The sequence below is a fragment of the Rhipicephalus microplus genome, unplaced genomic scaffold (genome assembly GCF_043290135.1).
Source record: "Rhipicephalus microplus isolate Deutch F79 unplaced genomic scaffold, USDA_Rmic scaffold_200, whole genome shotgun sequence".
NCBI classification, from domain to species: Eukaryota; Metazoa; Arthropoda; class Arachnida; order Ixodida; family Ixodidae; genus Rhipicephalus; species Rhipicephalus microplus.
This window is the reverse complement of record NW_027464771.1, coordinates 32,501-37,624: the sequence shown is the minus strand read 5'-3', so window position 1 is coordinate 37,624 and position 5,124 is coordinate 32,501. Positions and strand designations below refer to the sequence as shown.

At 57.8% G+C, this 5,124-nt stretch overlaps 2 non-coding genes across 2 annotated transcripts in view; both read left to right on the top strand.

Annotated features, from left to right (window-relative positions):
- Positions 1–1,480: 1,480 nt before the first annotated feature.
- Positions 1,481–3,295, top strand: LOC142791965 (small subunit ribosomal RNA). Its single transcript, XR_012890544.1, has one exon. It is a non-coding gene; the product is annotated as a small subunit ribosomal RNA (ribosomal RNA).
- Positions 3,296–5,014: 1,719 nt separating this feature from the next.
- Positions 5,015–5,124, top strand: part of LOC142791967 (5.8S ribosomal RNA) — a 153-nt gene continuing 43 nt past the window's right edge. The window contains exon 1 of the ribosomal RNA XR_012890546.1: positions 5,015–5,124. This exon is cut by the window's right edge and continues 43 nt beyond it. This is a non-coding gene — a ribosomal RNA (5.8S ribosomal RNA).

Below are 5,124 nucleotides of genomic sequence, written 5' to 3'. Positions count from 1 at the left end.
CCAATTCGCGCACGATATCGGCGTCTTTCGACGTGCCCGCCGGCCACCGTCGCACGAGTACGGCAAACCTCGTCTGCCGGGGCGGGGTTTGCGACGCCGACGCAAAAGTGGGAACCGCCGCTCGGATGTTCGCCGTTTTTGGCAGAGTGAGTGCTGGCACTCCGGCGAAGCGAAAGAGCGTGAATGCGCCCACGAAAGTAGCGTATTTGGACGTGCTTGACGGCGACCGCCGCAGGAGTACGAAAAACCACGTCAGCCGGGGCGAGCGACCCACGGCGGTCTGGGTGCTTATCGCTGCTATTATAGGGGCACCCCGGCAGACGCAGAAAGAAAAAAAAAAAAAAATGGGGACATGGCGTGCGTCACCGTGCGGCTTCGCAGCGTTGCCGAAGTCGCCGAGCCCTTCGACTGAGCCGAACGGCGGACAGGGAACGTTGGTCGGCCGTTCTAACCTGTCGGTGCCACGCCGAGACGTCGTTAAGGAAAACCGCGTCGTGGGCCTCTACGACGCCGTCGAGTCGTTGTACGTTTGGTGTCCAGCGTGTCGGCGGCGAGTAGCGGACACGTCGTTCACGACTTCGGTCTTTCGCAGTCGACGCGAACTTGCGGAGAGTCGTGGTGCCTCACGTTTTCGGCAGAAACCGCGGCGGAATTTTCCCGTGCGTGCGCGCACGACCTCGGTGCTGTGCCGTCAGCGTAGTGTTGCACAAACTCGTGGCCTACCCAAGGTGCGGTACGTTTGCGGCCGTATCCTCGGTGGGAATTTCGTGAGTAGGGTCGCAAATTCTACGACCTCGGCGGGTTTGAGAGCGACGTAGACTTGTGGCACGCTCAACGTGCCACACGTTTCGGGGCACACCCGCGGTGAAATTTTCTCGAGTACGCTCGTATTAGTGCCCAAGGAGGTCTGGGTACTTATCGCTGCTATTATGTGGGGGTTCTCGTGAGCGGCGTACGCGAAAGCGACCGGGTGTCTGATATGCGGCGGGCTTCGGCCTCGTCAAGCGTGTCCTCGGGTCTGCTCCAGGGGAATCCACGGCAGTCGTCTGCAGCCTCATCCGCTTGATGCGTTAGGGGCTGGTTGTCGGACGGTGCCGTTTTACCACGATATCGAGGTGTGTTCCGTGTCGTCCTCGGGCGATTCAGATGCGAAAGCGCCGAAGACGCGGGCGTGACCCGTCGTCTGGCGGCTTTGCAGTCTCGGCTCCGTTGCTAGTTCCGGCCGGTCCACCGACAGTGCAGCGGGCTTGGGCAACCCGCACGGCGCGACCGAGTCGATGCAACGAAAAAGAGCGAGCATGAACGTGCTTCTTGCCGCACGGCTCCCACTCGTCTTTCGGGAAGGTTGTGCCGTAGCGAGCTCGAACGCCGTCATCTCGGAGTGCAAAATAAGCGTGTTGGGGCGCCTGAAGGTGGCCTCCGCCGCACACAGACTGCGTCCGGCCCGCCGAAGGCGAGGACGGACGCGCAGTCGAACGATTACCTGGTTGATCCTGCCAGTAATCATATGCTTGTCTCAAAGATTAAGCCATGCATGTCTAAGTACATGCCGAAATAAGGCGAAACCGCGAATGGCTCATTAAATCAGTTATGGTTCCTTAGATCGTTTCTTCCTACTTGGATAACTGTGGCAATTCTAGAGCTAATACATGCAGTGAGCCTGGAGCCCTTTGGGTAACGGGTGCTTTTATTAGACCAAGATCGATCGGGTTTCGGCCCGTATTGTGTGGTGACTCTGGATAACTTTGTGCTGATCGCATGGCCACGAGCCGGCGACGTTTCTTTCAAGTGTCTGCCTTATCAACTTTCGATGGTAGGTTACTTGCTTACCATGGTTGTTACGGGTAACGGAGAATCAGGGTTCGATTCCGGAGAGGGAGCCTGAGAAACGGCTACCACATCCAAGGAAGGCAGCAGGCGCGCAAATTACCCACTCCCGGCACGGGGAGGTAGTGACGAAAAATAACAATACGGGACTCTTTTGAGGCCCCGTAATTGAAATGAGTACACTCTAAATCCTTTAACGAGGATCAATTGGAGGGCAAGTCTGGTGCCAGCAGCCGCGGTAATTCCAGCTCCAATAGCGTATACTAAAGCTGCTGCGGTTAAAAAGCTCGTAGTTGGATCTCAGTTCCAGACGAGTAGTGCATCTACCCGATGCGACGGCTCGGACTGAACATCATGCCGGTTCTTTCTTGGTGCACTTCATTGTGTGCCTCGAGATGGCCGGTGCTTTTACTTTGAAAAAATTAGAGTGCTCAACGCAGGCGAGTCGCCTGAATAAACTTGCATGGAATAATAGAACAAGACCTCGTTTCTGTTCTGTTGGTTTTTGGAATACGAGGTAATGATTAAGAGGGACGGACGGGGGCATTCGTATTGCGGCGCTAGAGGTGAAATTCTTGGACCGTCGCAAGACGAACTACTGCGAAAGCATTTGCCAAGAATGTTTTCATTGATCAAGAACGAAAGTCAGAGGTTCGAAGGCGATCAGATACCGCCCTAGTTCTGACCATAAACGATGCCAACCAGCGATCCGCCTGAGTTACTCAAATGACTCGGCGGGCAGCTTCCGGGAAACCAAAGTATTTGGGTTCCGGGGGAAGTATGGTTGCAAAGCTGAAACTTAAAGGAATTGACGGAAGGGCACCACCAGGAGTGGAGCCTGCGGCTTAATTTGACTCAACACGGGAAAACTTACCCGGCCCGGACACTGGGAGGATTGACAGATTGAGAGCTCTTTCTTGATTCGGTGGATGGTGGTGCATGGCCGTTCTTAGTTGGTGGAGCGATTTGTCTGGTTAATTCCGATAACGAACGAGACTCTAGCCTATTAAATAGGTGCGGGGTTCCCAGCACCTTACAACCTTCTTAGAGGGACAAGCGGCTCCTAGCCGCACGAAACAGAGCAATAACAGGTCTGTGATGCCCTTAGATGTCCGGGGCCGCACGCGCGCTACACTGAAGGAAGCAGCGTGTCTTTATCCCTGTCTGAAAAGACTGGGTAACCCGTGGAACTTCTTTCGTGATTGGGATAGGGGCTTGCAATTGTTCCCCTTGAACGAGGAATTCCCAGTAAGCGCGAGTCATAAGCTCGCGTTGATTACGTCCCTGCCCTTTGTACACACCGCCCGTCGCTACTACCGATTGAATGATTTAGTGAGGTCTTCGGACCGATGTCCGGCGCGGCCTTTCGGTTGCGCCGGTCTGTTGGAAAGATGACCAAACTTGATCATTTAGAGGAAGTAAAAGTCGTAACAAGGTTTCCGTAGGTGAACCTGCGGAAGGATCATTAACGGATTGTGAAGGGTGAGCGCCTCAGCTGCGTCTGCGCCCGACACTTTCTGCCGCTGACCCCGTTTGGACGCGGGGTCGGCTTTTCCCCACGGGGCTGCCTGAATGTGGAGCGGCACCCCGTGACAAATTGTTGCGCCCAGCGGACGCCAACACCGCGACCTTGGACGGTCGGCCAGGTGGCGGACGCGGGTACAAACGGCGCAACGCACTCATAGGTCGGCTTTCGACCCGCCACTGCACCGTGGCTCGAAGCGCTCGAAATGCGCGACCCGACCGCTGCGGGACCGCCTAGTACTGTAAACAGGAGCGGCGGAGCGCGAACGGCGAGTCGTGGTTACGTCGGTAGAAGGCGAGGCTGCGCGTTCCCGAAACGCCAGCCGAGTGCCCTCCCGACCGTTCGAGCGTGCAAGAACGAGACCCGACAATCGCGCGGCGACTGCCAAGTACGAGAGGAACGGCACAAGCGTCGGCGGTCGGTCAAGGAACTGGCGATGTGACGGGTCCGCTGTGCACCAGTGCATACCGTCCCGCCGTCCGCGGCAAGCGCCTCCGCGTCCTCGGGTGACGGAGGCTGCCGGTCGGTTCTTGCAGGCGAGGGATCTCGCTGGCACCGGTTCGCGTTGACGCGCGGCCGGTCATGGCACGGCGATGCGACGGCCGAGGTGCGCAGTACTCGATGGAGGAACCGCACGCTCCGATGACCGTCCCGCCCTCCGCGGCGTATGCGTACCGACCGTAATGGTTGCAGCAGCGCCGGCCGGCTTTTGAATTCGCCACACGAAACACGGTGCGAGATCGCGGTTAGGGGAGCGTCGACGTTGCCAGGCGTTTTGCTTGCTGCCGAGGGAAAGGCGGCACGGCCACGTCGCGCTCGTCGCGATTAGCGGGTCTGCGCGCTTTGGGAAGGTGCCGCAACGACTTGCCGAAAGAGGAAGCACGGAAGAACGAGGGACTTGGACGTCCCGACAATTGAACGCACTTGCGGCCAGGCCCTTGCTGGCTTCGTTCTTCCGCCTCGAGTAGGCTCGTACGCGGCTCCGGCGCCGAAAGTGGTCCTTGGCACCGACTTCGGTGGACGTGGGAAGTGCCGCGCAAGTACGGCGCGCCTGGCTCCACCTGTTGGCTAAAGTAGGCAGCCGGATCGGCATTTTGGTGTGCGGTGGCAAACCGTGGATGCGAAAAAAGCTTGTGCGATTTCGTGGAACAAAAAGCGGGGGTCCCCCTTTTTATGCGGAGGAGACCGACCCGCCTGCCGTGGTGAACCGCGACGCCACGGTAAAAACGGGAGAGGCTTGTCGATGGGACCGTGCATCCCGCGCTCCACGGAGGCCGGGAGGCGGCCGCCCGAGGAAATGTGTAGCCGTCGAGGCCCGCATCTGCGTGCACTCTTATCCAAATGGGTGTACCGCAGGCATTTTCTGGTTAGGCGGGCCAATGAGAGCGAGCACACAACGATACCTACGGGTCCGGCTTGGAGAACCGGCTTCGACGCCTCCCGAGTATTTATAGAGGGGTGGACCACGAAAGCACTCGCAAGTAGCGAAAGCGAAACGCCGTCCGAAACACACCGTTTGCTCGATTTGCGGCAGCCGAAAAAGGCGCGGCAGAGTTTTGGAGTCCAAGCGTGCGCTGAAAAGCGCCCTTCTTGGCCACTGTTTGGCCGAGTGCCAGAAACGTTTGGTTTTGACTGTACGGAATTGAACAAACACTTTTTCACGACTCTAAGCGGTGGATCACTCGGTTCTCGGGTCGATGAAGAACGCAGCCAGCTGCGAGACTTGGTGTGAATTGCAGGACACACTGAGCACTGATTCTTTGAACGCACAT